Source organism: Dromiciops gliroides, chromosome 6, assembly GCF_019393635.1.
Source record: "Dromiciops gliroides isolate mDroGli1 chromosome 6, mDroGli1.pri, whole genome shotgun sequence".
In the NCBI taxonomy this organism is placed as follows: Eukaryota; Metazoa; Chordata; class Mammalia; order Microbiotheria; family Microbiotheriidae; genus Dromiciops; species Dromiciops gliroides.
The window spans coordinates 25,049,841-25,067,440 of record NC_057866.1 but is presented as its reverse complement, the minus strand read 5'-3'; the positions used below and the strand labels follow the sequence as shown (position 1 = coordinate 25,067,440).

The following is a 17,600-nucleotide window of genomic DNA, read 5'->3' as shown; positions in this document are numbered from 1 at the left end:
ATGGGCTTGTTAGGACCCAAGCCTGGCGTTGTTCAGGAACTCCCCTCATCTCCTCTTTGTAAAGTTCCCTGTGACAAGCAGAGCCAAATGGAGACCAAGGTGTGGGTCTTTCTGTTGCATCAGAGGTTGGGATCCATTGGCTTAGAACTGAATAGGGAACATGTTCATTTATGTATTTACATCATTGTACTAAGGTTTGTAAAGGATTTTTCTTACAGTGTCCCTGTGAGGTCGGGGCAAATACTTGACATATTAACCTCTTAGAGTCAGAAAGACTCTTGGAGGTAGAGGATCATAGATTTCAAGCTGGAAGAGGCAGAAGCAGGATTTGAACCTAGGTTCTCCGGCTCCAGATTCAGCATCTTTCAACTGAACCTAGTCACATGCAGAGAAATTCCAAGTCACCTGAGATTGGCTTAAGGAAAAAGTCCTACCATGAATCCTTAAATTGCATTTTATTTGGATTATTTTCTCCTTGAACTCTCCCAGTGTTTAATTCCAATGCTAATCTCTGATTCTGGACTTTTAATGGGCCATCCAGGCAATGACAACCACATTTCATCAGCCAGTAACAAGATTTGTTCATGCATTGACTATACAGTTGTAGATGTTCATTCTTCATCCAATCAGTTGCTTGCCCCCCCCTACTCATTTAAAGCCCTGTCCTTTGTTCATTAGGACTTCTTTCTTTTCAAACATCTAATCTTCTTTCCAGTTGAGCTGCCCCTCAGTCAAGATGAACCATTCTCTTTCATTCCCATTAACTAGCTTTTTTTTCACTTTTTTTTTCACTTGAAATCCAGGGAAAGGGGAGCCAAGCGCCTGCCCTCATTTATCTTCATTGTTTTCTGGGTTTTATTGTTCTTACAAGGTCAACTCAGTGAAAAGGGAGTGGTGGGGTGGCAGTCAGTCCTTCTACCAGGGAAACCTAGAATGTCAGAACCAGGAGAGACTTTAGAACCTACAATGTTAGATCTAGAAGAGAGACCTTAGAACTTAGGCTGTCAGAACTAGACATGACCTTAGAAGCAAGAACACAACTGGAAAGGACCTTTGGTTATAGAATTGAGAATGTCAAGAGCTGGGAAAGACACTTAGTACATATAACTTAGACAGTTAGAGCTAGGAGGTACCTTACAACATAGAACAAAGCATACACCAATAAGTAAATATAAAAACTAATTCAGTATATGATCAGGGTAGATAGAGGGTCCTCATAGCCAGAGTTGAAGGGCAGACAAGAAGGACTTGGTCAAAGCGAGGGAGAGGGATGGGTTGCTAGACATAGCTCTGGGGACCTCACTGTTTCAGAGACCCATAGTCCAGACAGCCCCCACCCCCAAACGGAGCTCTCCAAAGTGTGAATCCTCTGACTGCAAACTACCTCCGCCTCTCATCTTCCCCCTGGACTCACAAGTCTGTTTTCATTATAAACCTGTGAGCTGTGCAAGCCCCCAAAGGCATGTAAACTAACTCCCTGGTCCAGGAGATTTTTAAATTTACCTTGTAAACTTGCCAGTCAGAGCTGACGGCAAAGATGGGCCGTCAGGAGGGCAGCTTCATAAAGGATGCCTTGATTCCGCTGTGGATCAATCACAGGCAGCAACCGGCCTGACAGAGCCAGGGAAGGGGTGAGAGGAGAAGCCAAGTCGAGAGATGTCCCAGTCTGAGAGTCGGGTCGGGTGTTAATGCTGGGCAGGTGGGGTGGCGTGGGTTTGGGAGAAGGGGATAGGGAAGATAAGACAGTGGCCGAGGGAGGGTCCAGCTGAATGATGCAGATAAGAAGGGGGCATTCTGTGGAGTGGGAAGAGCATTGGGAGAGTAGGTGGGGTCAGAAGATTGGGTCCTGCCACTTCTGTTCTGTGTGACCTCAGTCTGGCCCTCCATGTCCTCCTCTGTCAAAGGATGCAGTTGACTCATCCCGTGGTCACACTCAGAGACCACTCCCGCTATGTACAAAGGGCAGGGGGCTTCATGAATGTTATCAGGATCCAATGTAGTCCCAACTTCTCCTTTTACAGAAGAGGATACTGAAGGCCAGAGAGGCCAACATCACCCAGGAAGGAAGTAGCAGAAGGGAGATTTGAACCTGGCTCCTCCAACCCCATATCAAGTACTCATTTTGCTGCCATCCATATACTCTCTCCCCTACTAGACTGGAGACCTCTTGAAGGCAGAGCCTATCACCCCTGTCTCTCCCCTGAGAAAAGGGCACAGTGCATTGTAGGTGTGCAGGAAATATTTGTTCACTGAATTAATTACCATGAGCAGAACAGACAAGCCAATAGTCTAATGGGCATGTAAGTGGTCAAGAGGCAAGCAACTAGGCTGACTGGGTTAAGGAGACGTTAGTGGCCTGGATATCCATAAACCCAGACAACTGGTCCTTTACCAACAGGGTTGGTCCTCGTCAGAACTACTCTCTGAACATCTTAGTGGCTTAGGAGAAGTAGAAAATTACCTCGCCATCTATTCCATCCCCTTTTTGATTCTGAGCGTTGTTCAGATATACAGCAATGTGTATTCAGCCACTGCAACTTAATTAGATTCAATTTGTTAAACTAAATTATTAAAGACTAATTTGGAAAGAGTCTCTTGTCTCTGTCCCATCTGGTTCCACTGTTTGCTCAGAAAACGGATTTGGAATCACACCACAAAGATATAGTAGGCCTGCTCTCTCCCCCCACCCCCAGGGCATTTCAGCCCGGGCTTCTTCACTTCATCTTCACCAGTGAGGCATTGATCTAAAAGCTCGGAGACCTGGACTCTATTCCTCGCTCCACCACTAAATCATCCCGGCAACTGACTCTGCCTCTCCAGCCCTTCTAGCCTTAATTTTCCAAAAATGGGGGATAGAACAGAAAATCTCTAAGGTCTGGTCAGCTCTGAGATATATTATGGGAAGATCTGTCCAGTACTTACACCTTGTGTTCTAAGACGTCCCCTCTGACTCTGATGTTCTGTGTTCTAAAGCCCCTTCCAGGTCTGACGTTCTGTGTTCTAAGACCCCCCCCCAACTCTGCCGTTCTGTGTTCTAAGACACCCCCCCCGACTCTGACGTTCTGTGTTCTAAGAACCCCCCCTCTGACTCTGACATTCTGTGTTCTAAGGCCCCTTCCAGGTCTGACATTCTGTGTTCTAAGGCCCCCTCTGACTCTGACATTCTGTGTTCTAAGACCCCCCGCTCTGACTCTGACGTTCTGTGTTCTAAGGTCCCCTCTGGCTCTGACATTCTGTGTTCTAAGATCCCCCCCCTGGCTCTGGTATTCTGGGGTCTAAGCCCAGACAATCAAGGTTTTCAGGAATATCTCTTCCTGCTCCGACTCCCTAAATTCCAAAGTTTCTTCCCACTCTGACCTTCTGTAGTCTCGAGTCCCTCTCAGCTCTGACATTCCTTTCTGAGGTCCCTTCCATTTCTAACATTCTGTATTCTAAGATGTCTTTGAATGTTGACATTCCTTGTTCTAAAATCTCTTCCCTCTCCAACAGGTTGTGTTGGTGTGGTTTCCCACCCACCCCCTGCCTCTGTGTTCTGTGATACAGATCTGCCTTAGGTCTTTGAGTGGAGGGGGGGGGGGCTCCCTGGCAATGAAACAGATGTTCCCAGAATCCCAGGAGCTTTTTGGTGGCCATGAGAGAGTCCAGAAGGAAAATGTGAGAGCAGCCAGGGCATGAATTCAAACTTTGACAGCAGGAGTTCTGAGAACAGAGGCAACGCGAGGCTCCAAAACACTGGACAGAAGGAAAAATCAATTGACCGCAACCTTCATGCCATCCAAGAGGAGCCGGTGACTGGGCTGTCATTTGGTTGCTTGACTTCCCTTAGTTTCACAACCCATTGTGGTAATGGAACACAGTCTAGAGGCCATGGGAGAGCCCTCAAACATCAGGGGTTTCTAGGCCACATCCCTGGATCATTTCCTTGGTGCCATATTTCTTCATCATCATAGTGGGCTAGTACGGCTGCTCCTGCTCTCTTACCTGACCTGGGTGCTGCCCCCCATCCCAAGGCCAGGGTGCCCCTTCATGGGTTTCCTTTTCACCAGGACCTTCCCCTACTTGCCATTTCTCCCAATGTCCACTTCCCCTGGTTTGTAAGAGGAGGATTTAGGGGGTCAGCTGCTTGGGGGGCATGGGCTTGCCCCTCTGGGGAATAGTTGCTTCTCTTCCTTATGTGACTGCACCCAACTGTTGTGGGCTTTTCTGGGGGCACCCAGGACATTCCTCCTGCTCCCTGAAAGGAGGCCTGGGATTTTTGTCTCTGCTATATACATACAAACACACACACCACATGGTGTCCCTGGGTTCCTACACACATGTCAGAACTCCTAGTTGTGGCTCTAGGGTGGGGCCTTCCTCAACACACTGAAATCCCTTGTTGATTCAGCAGCTTTGGGGACACTTTAGTTGAGCCACATGTCCTGGAATGTATCCCCCTGATGGGAAAGCCAGATGCCAGTGCTTTGATAGGAGGCGTAATGTAAGGGGGCAGTGACAGATCTCGAACCAGAGACCTGATCCTGGGTTCATATCCTTCTTTTGACACTTACTCCCTTTGTGACCTTGCTCACATCTTGTAGTGAATGAAAAAGCATAAAAGTCCAAAAGCAAAGTGTTTGTATTCTAATGGTGAAAATAACCCACGAGGGAGTGATGTCACATAGCAGTGGTTGTCACATAGCTGGGGCTCAAACAAGTTGAAAAACACAGAAATCTGTGAACCTTAAGTGCTGGTCTTGAGCAGTGACTTATGATACTTCCCCGTGTCTGGGAGGGGGCTGAGTATCTAGGCCTCTGAACCCGAGGCCAGAAGAGCTTGGGTTCGAGTCCTAGTCCTGGCCCTCATCTCTGGGCAACTCTGGGCAGAGTTATTTCACTCCTACATATTTCAGTTCCCTCCATCTGAAAAATAGGGATGATGATGCCTCCCCTTGGTCATCACAAGGTTGTTGGGAGAGTCAGATGGACAAATGGATGCAAAAGCTCCTTGTGATGTAGAAGGGATGGGGCTAAATGTTGGCTGCTGTTCTGAATGGGAGAGTCAGTGAAGCCTGGGCTGGGTTAGGAGTGGGGTGATGAAGCAGTCAGCAAATTATGAGTGTGTTTATTTAATTCTCTGAGTCTCTGGGGAGCAGAATCACAAAAGCATCTGGTCACCACCTGGCGCATGTGCTTACCACAGGGGGATGTGATGAAAAGATCACTGAGTGTGAAGTCAAAGAAAAGTCCTGGCTTTGAATCCCTGCACTGCTGCTCACGCCTGATGGGATCTGGACCCTAGACTGTAGAATGCAAGAGCTAGAAGAAACCTTAGAATATGGAACATCAGAGGTAGAAGGGGCCTTGGAGCATGGAATATCAAAGCTAGGTAGAACCTTAGAACACAGAATGTCAGCAGTAGAAGGAACATTAGAACATGGAATACCAGAAGTAGAATGGGGCCTTGGAGCATGGAATGTCAGAGTTAAGTAGAACCTTAGAACATGGAATGTCAGCAGTAGAAGGGGCCTTGGAGCATGGAATGTCAGAAGTAGAAGGGGCCTTGGAACATGGCATGTCAGAACTAGGTAGAACCTTAGAACATGGAATGTCAGAAGTAGAAGGGGCCTTGGAACATGGCATGTCAGAACTAGGTAGAATCTTAGAACATGGAATGTCAGAGCTAGGTGGAACCTTAGAACATGAAATGTAAAATGGCACACGCTATATCTCTAAATTTATGCTCCATGAGCCCAATCTTGGGAACTTCTTACTAAATTCTCCCCTTTTCTCATCCCATTGGTCTTCAGGACAAAAAGAAAAGGGCCCTCGGTTCTCACATAAGCACTCGGATGAACAAAACATCAAATACAAGGCAGGCTTTATGTCCCCCAACAGAAAACACAAAGGGCCTGCCCCTTACACCCAGACCATCAAAGCCAAGTCCCCTTCCCTCTTCTGTGTGCCCATCTTCCCCGGGGCCTCTACAGCCCAGCCCTCCAGACTTCTCCCATCCGTCCTGACTCTTGGTATCATTCTCTCTGTCTGTAGAATGAGGCTGTGAATGAGAGCTCCTTCCGGCTCACTGCAGCTGTCCGCCACCTCAGCCCTGGCTGCGGCCTGGCCTACCATACATCTACCTCTGTGCCACCTCCTTATTGCCAACAAGGGTGTTGTTGGGGACCTCCCTTCTCCAGGGCTCATCCTCTCCTGCTGGTGATCCCCGACCTACACTCATTGCCCTCCACCTAGTCCATCATAATTGGTTACCCAGGAAACTGCAACCTCGTCACAAATGGAGGCTTGTGACTTCAGGTAAGGGAATAAGCAGCTGGAGCAGAGGAAGGACTGACTGGGATCTGACAACCCACCCTCCTGTAAATATCATCTCCTCAGAAGAACAAAAGACAAGGAGATTATCATGGGGAGTCAGAAAATCCACCCAAGCAGATTTTCTTCTAGGTCCTGCCTTTTTTCCCTCGATTTCCTCCAAGCTTTGGCATATCTTGGGCACTGTGGGAAGCTGGCCGTCCCCAGAAGCTGATGCAAAAATTAAAAATAAAGATCGACTTTCCACGAAGAAAATCTAGTCTGACAACACTAATCACTCAAACCAGGTTTGCTGAGCAGATTGCACATTTGTTTGTCTAAAGAGGGTGTGGAGCAGGGGAGGGAGAATTACCATCTTGTCAAAGAGTTTGGGGAAATATGTTTGCCGGCAGAAGCTTCCCCCTCAATGACTCTGGGTGAGTTTTTCCCTCGGGTGTTTTTGTCTTCTACATCAGTGTCCATCTGTCTAGATGGGGCATCCTTTGCCAGGGTCTCTGGGGAACCAGGGAACAAAGATCAGAGTCATAGACATAGGTCTGGAAGGGACACAATGGCCACTTTGTCCAACCCCCTCGTTTTACAGAGAGGAGGAACCTTAGAATGTGGAATGTCAGACCTGGGAGTGAGGTTAAGCAAAGTGAAGCTAATTTCCCAAGGACACACAGCTGGCCAGTGTCAGAGGTACGACATGAACCCAGGACCTCTGACTCCAGGGCCAACAACTATGATATTGTTGTTCAGTCATGTCTGACACTTCGTGACCCCATTTGGGGTTTTCTTGGTTTGCCATTTCCTTCTCCAGCTCATTTGACAGATGATGAAACTGAGGCAAACAGGATTAAGTGACTTGCCCAGGATCACATGGAGCGTTTGAGGCTAGGTTTGAACTCAGGTCTTCCTGACTCTAGGTCTGGTGCTCTATCTACTGCACCACCTATCTGGAGATGGAATGGAGCACTGGGCTAGCTAGAAGGGACCTTTGAATGTAGAAATGGGATCTTCATATTGATATCTTTTCTTTTTCTATCATCTTCATTTCCAAATATATCCCTCCTCTTTTCCCTACCCCGCAGAACCACCCTCGTAACAGAGAAAAGCGGGGGGGGGGGGGGAGCAATCCAACAAAAGTAGCCAACACATCAACTGAATGTGATAGTATGGACAGTATGCTACCCCAAGAGTCCCCCACTTCTGCAAAGAAAAGAGAAAGGTACATTATCTCATCTCTTTTTCCTGGATAATTTTGGTCATTCCATAACCTCTCTAGTCATCTTGACTTTTGGCTTGCCATTGGATTTCGATGAGTGGAGGAGAGAGTGAGGCTGATGACTTTGCTTAGCCCTGCCTCACTTAAATCCAATTCCCAAGCAAGGCAAGGCATTATCCTTGTGACGTCATTGGTCCTCTTGGAGAAGGAAGGATGAACAATGACAACAATAACAACAACACAGTGAGGTATAAAGTTGGAAAGGACTCTCAAAATTCTTTAGTCTAGTCCCCTGCTTTTCCAGATGAGCAAATGAGAGGGAATGTGACCTCCTCTTGGTCACACAGGAACTCATGAGAAGAACGAGGACTAGACCCTAGGGTCTTCAGCCTGAAAATGTTTGATTATACCACCCAATGGTATCCTTCATAGAGCATGTACAGATGCTGTCAGAAGGGTCTCCATGGGGACACATTGAGTCACATTGCTCCCCACTCACCTCTACCCTCCCCGGTCTCCTCCTCTTCTGTCTGTGACCCCTCCTTTCCTTTCTACCAGCATTCTTAATCAGTCCCAAGAATCAGCAGGTGGCATGGATAAGGTTTTCAGGAAAAAAATAATGAAGTAAATTGTATTGGGAGTGGTGGTATGGGGTGGTGGGTGTTAATAGGAGCAAAAAAAAAGCATAAGCCTTAGAGGTAGATAAGAAGGGAAACCTCAGCCAGGGGGCATGATGAGGACACAGACTGTTTTGTTACCCCTCCCAAGAACTCCAGGCAACTTGGGATGAGGCTTCATTAAATTGGGCCTTGTTTGTGAGTCCAGCACTTCAGGGTGAGGGGGTATTTGAAGCTAGGGAAGCAGTGAGCTGCCTAATGATGGAGTAATTAGAAAGCCCAGCCTTGCAGGATCTGGGAAAATTGATTTGCTCGGTGCCATTTTTCCTAATGAGAGTCATGAATCCGTGTTTGCCATCCTGTCCTGACTCTCCCTCCCCACTGTGAACGAAGACGACGGCATCATTACAGACTGTGCTGTCATCGAGCCCAAGTTCCTGGGGCCATGGAGGTGGGGAGGAGGCATGTGGGAGGGGAGGGCTCCCATTTGGAAATGCCCTTGGTGAAAGAGGTCGCCAGTATTCAGAGCTGTGGAATGAGTGGATTTTCTATCAGTTGTCTGTGGACAGCTCCCAACCGGAGGGATGGGGGGCAGGGGGTGGAGGGAGGGGAATGGGGGGAAGGAGGCTTCTCTGCACTTCAAAGAGAGTGCCAACCAGACAGTTTATTGCCTGCAGAAAGACAATTCCTTGGTTGCTTTCTTTACAAGGAAAAAAAAGGATAAATAAAAGCTTCCAATTAAAATGAAAACTTAATTGTTTTCACATACTGGTGTTTCATGAGGCTTTAACTGAAATGAAAGGGAATTATGTGGGGGGGGAGAGCTATGGCGTATGCAACGGGGGATAGCTATATGGGATATAATATATGCCAGAGGGACAGCTACAGTGTGCACATAGTGAGGAGAGAATGAGGAGTAGACAGCTATAGAGGCTGTTCTTCCAAGTGAAAGGAAGCTTCGTGGGAGATGGGACTGTTCCATCTTTATCCTTGGAACCTTGATGCCGAAAGGGCACAATCCTTGGCAAGTTGTAAATGTTTTGATTGATTCAGTTGTCTTGTTAATTGATACATTAGAGAAGACAGGGATTGTGTGTGGACCAAACTCATAGACCACCATACCTGGAAGGGGTCTTAGAACACAGAACAGGAAAAGATAAGAACATAAAATGTTGGGACTGGATGGGACTTACATAGAACAGACAATGTTAGAGCTGAGGGATTTTGTTTCCTCTTGCTTTCACAATGGAGGAGAAGAAAAGGGTGATTTTTATTAGAAAAGGCACCATGGGACAGCTAGATGGCGCAGTGGATAGAGCACCGGCTCTGGATTCAGGAGTACCTGAGTTCAAATCCAGCCTCACACACTTGACACTTACTAGCTGTGTGACCCTGGGCAAGTCACTTAACCCCCATTGCCCCACCAAAAAAAAAGAAAAGGCACCTAGGATGACCTCATTCTACAGGTGTATCCCATGTCCCATACTCAACTCTAGAGTCACAGTCTGAGCTTCTCCTCAGGGGGCTTCTCTCTAAAATTTCCATTTGGCTTACACTCTGACCCACTTTCCCCTGAGAACATCTGAATCAGGTTCCCAAACCATGCAAGCACTCAGACTAACAAAACATCAAAAATAGGGCAGATTTTCTTCACCTGAAAGAAAACACAAAGGACTCCTAAACCAGCCCGTTAACCATTGAACCAACTCCTCTTCCCTCTCCAATGGGCCTGTCTTCCTCAAGGACCTATGGAATCTTCTTCTAACCTGAGTGGGGAAGGGAAAGCACTCAAGGTTACTAGAGGTTAATCGACCCCTCTGGACGAGTCCCACCTTCCCTAAAAACCTACACAATTTACAATCCTATCCTAAGTGTCCCACACTTCCAAACAAAGGGAAAGAATTTGGGGGTCAATAGAGAGTCTAGCAACCCTGCCCTCCCTGGGGCCTGACTTCCAGGGACTATATAGGGTTACCCTCAGTTTGAAAGGCACATTTCCAAGAAACAGGCAAAGACTAGAGGTGATCAGAGGTCAAGATTCATTTATCAGTGGTGAGCCCCACCTTCTCAAGGAGGTGATAGACTTAACTGATACTTCATGCTCCCCCCCACCCCAGGAGAGGAAGAACCTCAGGCTTGCTAAAGGGCTGATCTGCAGAACTGCATTGTCCGCATAACTCACACAGCTAGCAAAGGGCAGTCTGGCTTTATTTCACCTACTGATGGCTTTGTGCCTCATGGCTTCTTATATACTAGTTTCCTCGACTCATGGTTGTAACCCAGGTCCTTGGCTTGCACCAAGAACTCTTCTACTTTGTCTAGGAATAGCTCTGCAGGTCTACTATTGTCACATCCTTGCTGGCCCAGGTGTGGCCCAGGAAGTCTTCCACTTCCACCCCTGTTTGCTGCCAAGCCTGGGGTCTTGAAGTGGGAGGGGAAGGACAGGGGAGAAGTACCTGATTATGCACATTTCTCCCAGGGAAACAACTCTGCATCTCTGGAGAGTCTCTCTCCTTTCTGTCTGACCTCTCTCTGTCTAATATTCTCTAATAACTGGCCATGAACTTGAGTCTTGAGCCACAAGAGGGTTGGCTGCCAGGCCTGCACATACTCAATACACAGAGTAGCACTCTCTGAATCCCAGAGAAAGGAAGAGAGTTACCCAAGGACACACAGTTTTTGAGAGGTGAAGTATCTGTGTGTGCACAGTCAAGGGATAGTGGGGAGGGAAAGGGGAGTAAACATTATCTATCATGTTTATAGCAGAGGGAATCTCCTCCCAAGAGAATGGCCTGGACTAGACCATAGGTTCTTTTTTTTTGTGGGGCAATGATAGTTAAGTGACTTGCCCAGGGTCACACAGCTGGTAAGTGTCAAGTGTCTGAGGCCGGATTTGAACTCAGGTTCTCCTGAATCCAGGGCCAGTGCTCTATCCACTGCACCACCTAGCTTCCCCCTAGACCATAGGTTCTTCATCTTGTTTTCTGTCATTCATCCCTCTGGCAGTCTGGTAAAGCCCTTCTTAGGAAATGGTTAAATGCATAAAATAAAATACATAGGATTGCAGAGGAAACCAATTTCATTGAAATATAATTATCAAAATATTTTTAAAAGCAAAAAATCACACAGGAGAATATTAATGACTCATGAGTAATATATAATATTATCCAATATATAATAAAAAAGACAATTTTATCTAAATTAGTTCACTTATTACAATTAAATTACTAAAGAATTACTTTCGAGAGCTAGAAAAAATAATAACAAATTTCATCTGCAGGAACAAAAAGTCAAGAGTCTCAAAGGAACTTATGGGGGGAAAAGATGGGGGAGGGAGAGGAAATGGGCCAGGTCTCAAACTATTCTACAAAGTAGTAATCACCAAAACTAGTTGGTACTGGTTAAGATATGTAGAACAGATTAGATTTACTGTGTGCTGAAGCACAGTAACCTAATGTTTGACAAACTCAATGATCCCAGCTATTGGGGCAAGAACTAGACAAAAGATGTTGGGAAAACTGGAAAGCAGTCAGGCAATAACTAGGGATAGACCAATATCTCACACCATATGCCAGGATAGGCTTCAAGTGGGTGCATGACCTAGAAATAAAGAATGACATAATAAACAAATTAGAGAGTAATTCTATGGCTAAGGTAGGAATTAATGAAAAAAAAAGAACTAGGAAGGATCATAGAAAGTAAAATGGACAATTTTCATTACATAAAATTTTAAAGGTTATGCAGCTAAAATTAGAAGAGAAGCAGGTTGAATGGGAGAAAAATCTTTGCAACATGTATCTCTAAGAAAGGTCTCCTTTCTAAGATATATAGGGAGCTGATTCAAATCTGTAAGAATAAAAACCATTCCCCAGTGGATAAATGGTCAAAGGATTTGAACACGCAGTTTTCAGAGGAAGAATTCCAAGCTATTAATAAATATCACTAAAATTAAAGAAATGGAAATTAAAACAATTCTGAAATGCAACCTCACAGCCATGAGACTGACAACGTCGACCAACAAAAAGAAAATGACAAATACTAGAGGGACTATGGAGAAACAGGTATGTTAATGTCCTGTTGGTGGAACTGTGAACTGGTCCAGCCATTCTGGAAAGCAATTTGGAACCATGCCCAAAAAATTATTGAACTGTGAATTACCTTGACTCAGGGATACCATTATTAGGTCTATACCCCAAAGAGATCAAGGAAAAAGGAAAAAGACTCAACGTACAATAATATTTATATCAGGTCTGTTTGCAGTAGCAAAGTATTAGATAATAAAGTGGCACCTGTGAATTGGGGAATGGTTGAACAAATTATGATATATGAATGTGCTGTAGTACTACTGTTTTGAGAAATGAAAGGAGCAGTTTCAGAGAAATCTGGAAAGACTTGTATGAACTGATGCAGAGTGTAGTGAACAGACCTAGGAGAACAATTTATACAGTAACAATATTGTAAAGACGATCAACTTTGAAAGTCTTACGAAGCTTGATCAACACAATGACCAGCCATGATTTCAGAGGACTCATAAAATAGGCTACTGACCTTCTGAAAGAGAGAGCATAGATTCAGAATGCAGATTGAAACATGTACTTTTTGGACATGGACAATGCAGGAATGTGTTTTTCTTGACTGTACATATTTGTAACAAGGGATTTTGTTTTTTCTTGCTTTCACAATGGAGGAGAAGAGAAGGTATATCTTTATTAGAAAATTTTTTAAAATTTCATGGATCCCAGGTTAAGAAGTAGACTGTACAGTCTCTGAGGTCCCCTTAGCTCTAAATCCTACAATTCTTTGGTAAAAGAAGACTTCACAGAGGAGGTAGGGGAATTGAACTGAGTCATAAAGGACTATGGTCCTAGGTTTATGTACCTATGAACATCTGCCCCATAGCCTAACCTTGTTTTCATGGCCTTCTCTAATTGGTCCCCAACCTACCTTATCTCCAGTTTCTCCCCTCTCTGAACCCTGTGTTTTGGTCAAACTAATTTGTTCACCAACTCATGAACATGACTTGTATGATCCTACTTTGCTTATGCAATTTCCTCTGCCTGAATTCCACCACGTACTCCCTACCACTACCACAACTACATACAGTCTTTTACAATCTAGCTCAGATTGCATTTCCTCCAGGAAGCCTTCCAAGATCACCTACAGCTGAAGCTAGGATGATGGGGATATTTGTAGAGTGCAGAGAACAGATGTAAGAGACATGGAAGTAAGGATGACCCACTTGTAAGAGACATGGAAGTAAGGATGACCCACTTCATTTGGCAACTACTTGGATATGTGGAGTGAGGAAAAGGGAGCAGTGGAGGGTGATATCAAGGTGGTGCTCATGAGTGATTGGAAGGATGGAGATCTCCGTCGATGTAGAAAGGCTCAGAATAGGGATGACTTTGGTGAAAATGATCTTGAGTTCTATTTAGTATGTGTTGAGTTCGAGTTGCCCACAGAACATCCGATTTTAAGATCCAGTAAGCAGTTGGAAATACAAGACTGAAGTTTGGGTGAGAGATTAAGTCTGGAACTGTGGCTCTGGGGGTGAACTGCAGAGAGACTATCACTGAATCTATGAAAGGAAGGAAATGAGCATTTATTTGTCTTTCTGTTTCGTGCTTCCTTTGTGCCAAGCACCATGCTAGGCTCCAGGAATACAAATACAAGTAACAAGAGAGACAGCTCCTGCCCTCAAGGAGCTTAAATTCCAACAGGAAGAAGACAACATACAAAAAGCAAGCTGGGGGTAGGCCAGCTAGGTGGCGCAGTGGATAAAGCACCGGTCCTGGGTTCAGGAGGACCTAAGTTCAAATCCAGCCTCAGACACTTGACACTTACTAGCTGTGTGACCCTGGGCAAGTCACTTAACCCTCATGCCCTGCCAAAAACCACAAACAAACAAACAAAAAAGCAAGCTGGAAGGGGGAGCCCATGAAAATGGCATGGGTTCGAAGTCTTGTTTGAATGGGTATCTTTATACTGGTGCACACCTGGTGACTCCTGCCTCTGGCAGGGAGAGAATGGTCCCTCAAGGCCGGCCAGGCCTTCTCTGAGTCCCATAGGCCCTGCCTTCCTGTCCTCAGGGATCTCCTGGGATCACCCAGAGAGTGTAGAGAGACATAAAAGGCACAGCCCCTTTCCTGGGCCACCTTTTCTTCTCACTTCACATTTAAGGGGCATTTATTAAGTGCTGGTTACATGATACAGTGGATAGAGCACTGGGCCCAGAGTCAGGAAGACCTGAGTTCAAATTCTGCCTCAAATACTTACTAGCTGTGTTACCCTGGACAAGTCATTTCACCCTGTTTGCCTCAGTTTCCTCATCTATAAAATAAACAGAAGGAAATGGCAAACCTCTCTGGTATCTCTGCCAAGAAAACCCCAGATGAGGTCATGAAGAGTCGGACACAACTGAAAACAACTGAATGACTGGCCATCGTTGTTCATTTCTCTGCCTTTCCAAAAAAGTCAGAGGCCCTGGTTTCAAATCCCAGTTCTGTCAGTACCTGTGTGAGCTTAGACAAATCATATAATTTCTCAGGACCTCAGTTTCCTTATCTGTCAAATTAAGGGATTGAAATAGATGGCTCTTAGGTCTCTTCCAGCACTAGTTTTGAGATCTGATCATCTACTTGTTCATTCATTCATTCATTCATTCATTGAATAACTCCCCTTATTCATTCACCCAACTTTTGCTGAGCACCTAATATGTGGAAAGCCTTGTTACCAGAGAGATACCGGAGGGATTCAAAGCTGTATAAAAATGGTCTGTTTTCTGGGCATTTTCTCTTTGTGGAGAAGACCAAAGCTTAGCGACCTTACATTCTAGGGCTTGAGCCAGACTTCTTTGTACAGTTTGCCCTACCTTACAACTCACATGGGCAATCAGGGAGACTCGGGGACTGCAAAAAACCCTCTAACTCATCACAGATCCATAAGCCCAGACGGGAAAGGGAGGAATCCAGAGTAGAAAGAGCCCCCTTTGCCACCTGCTTGTCCTCCCATGGGGATGTCATCTAAATTAGTCTTAGTTTTCCTATGAAGGAGTCTGGACACAATGACCTTTAGGATCTCCCCACATCTGTGTTACAAAGGTTGATTAGAGTATAATAATAATAACCACTCCCATCCATATTGCTTCATGGTTCACAATGTGCTTTCCTGAGCAGGAAGGGACCTCGGAAGCAACCCCTTTTGTAGATGAAGAGACAGAAGGCCAGGGAGTTCAAACAACTTGCCCAAGGTCACCCAAGTAAAAGCATCCTCCTACCAGCCCCGTGAGGTGGTCAGTCCAGCCCCATCTCACAGAGGTGGACGCAGAGGTGAAGAAAAACGAAGTGACCTGCCCAGGGTCACGCAGCTAGGAAGAGTCACTGGCGGGATTTCAACTCTGGTTTCTCGGCTCCAAGTCCATCTTTCCTCCCATTTTATCATGCCAAGGCCATGACAGACCTTTAAAAAACTGCAGAAAAGGGGGCAGCTAGGTGACGCAGTGGATAAAGCACCAGCCCTAGATTCAGAAGGACCTGAGTTCAAATCCTGCCTCAGACACTCGACACTTGCTAGCTGTGTGACCCTGGGAAAGTCACTTAACCCTCATTGCCCTGCAAAAAAAAAAAAAAAAACCTACAGAAAAATAAAGCTACCAGTAACAATCGTTTACTTGTCTCAGAAGAGTGGTCCCATTCCCCTCCACACCCATGTTATCACATTCCCACCCAACCCCTGGAAGCAAGGAACATGGGATGAGTGAATAAAACTTCTGTCTTCCAGTAAGCCTGATGGGGAGCCCAGGAAATTCCTGGGGTGATAGAATTATTGCTTTCTGACTAGAAAAGATCCCAGAGCTCATCTAGTCTGGAGGCTATTAACATTTTGTGAGTCATATGCCCCTTTCACCAGTCTGACATAGTCTATGGACACCCCTGCCCCAGAATCATGATTTTAAGTGCATAAAGTAAAAAACAAAGGAAACCAAATTACATTGAAATAGAGCTATTAAAATACCTTTTTAAAAGTTCGCAGGCCCCACGTTAAGAACCCTCAACCTAGGCCCCCCCTCATTTTACATAAAAGGAAACCGAGGACCAGAGCTGTTCCAGGTATCCCAGCTTTGGAGCTAAGGGATACCTCAGAGACCATCTATCTGACAATAACTTTTTAGGGTACCCGCCAGCATCGTGACTGTGAGTGGAGAGAAGGGGACAGACACAAGAAATGATAGCAAGTGACCCACTCCAACTTGACGGCTCTTTTGTAACTGCTCCCCTCCAGGAGCTGTGAGCCAGCTTCAGTGAGAGGAGGGCTGAGTTGTGGTAACACAGCTGAGCTTAGCAGCTCCCAGGCTGTGATTGGCCAGTATCTGTTTCTAAGAGAACAAAGACAAGCCATCCATCCACCCTTCCCCAACCATCCAGCCATGGGTGCAACAAGATTTTTTCCTTTAAAAAAAAAAAAAAAAGCAGCAGTAAAACCTTTATTGCCGTCCCCCACCCCCACCCCCACCCCAACCCCGCCTCAAAGGATGCTTTTTGTAAACACCACGTAACACACTGGTGAGTTTCCATCCATCTCCTGCTCTCCTGTTTCTCCTGTGCTTTGTCCTCTGCCAAATGCATTTGTTTCTATGGCAACAGGACAGAGGGCAGCAGCATCCTCACTGAGGGGCTGGGGCTCTCTTAATGCAGCCCTGCAAGGTACCACAGGCCTGGGGGCCCTGGTCAGAGGGAAATTAGGGCACAAAATGAGTGAAATCTGGAAGTGACAGCTGTGCTTCTCATGGAATCACTGTGGGTGCTCAAACAGAATAAAACTACATTTCTTCTGGAATAGCCTTTAATACAAAATAATAAAATCGGCTGTAAGACAGATTTATCACAACACATTCAGAATGGCCACGTCTCCAAGCCCCAGAATTCCCAAGTTGGAAGGGGCTCCAGAGGCTATCTAATCTAACCCCACCTACAGGCTCCTTGAGCAAACAGTCATCCCACCTTTGTCTTGAAGACTTCCAGGGATGGGAGGCTCACTACTTTCTGAGGTAACCCATTCCAATGTGGGACAGCTCCAAGTGTCAGAAAATAACACCCAATTGAAACCTGCCTCCCTACACCATCTACACACTGCTCCTTGTTCTGCCCTCCGTGGCCCAGAAGACCAAAGCTAATCCATCTCACACATGATGGCCTTTCAAGTCTTCCACTCTAAGACGGTGATCATGCGTTCTGCAAATTCTCTATTCTTCAGGCAGCCCAGCGTAGTAGAGAAGATGCTGGAGTTAGGGAGACAGGAGATCGAGTCCTTCCTCAGGCACCCACTTCTCCTTCCTCAGACTCAATTTCTTTATCTGTAAAATGGGATGGTGATTGCACCTACCTCACAAGGTGGTTGTGAGTATCCAGTGAGATAATGTATGTAAAGGCTTCTGCAAACCTTGAAATGTTAAATAAATGTTATCCATC

The 17,600-nt window shown here is 45.8% G+C and overlaps 1 protein-coding gene across 3 annotated transcripts in view; it reads left to right on the top strand.

Moving 5' to 3' along the window:
* The window catches only part of LOC122732348 (transmembrane protein 263-like), a 358,587-nt gene that overhangs the window by 149,323 nt on the left and 191,664 nt on the right, over window positions 1–17,600 (top strand). The gene's annotated exons all lie outside the window — the stretch shown is intronic.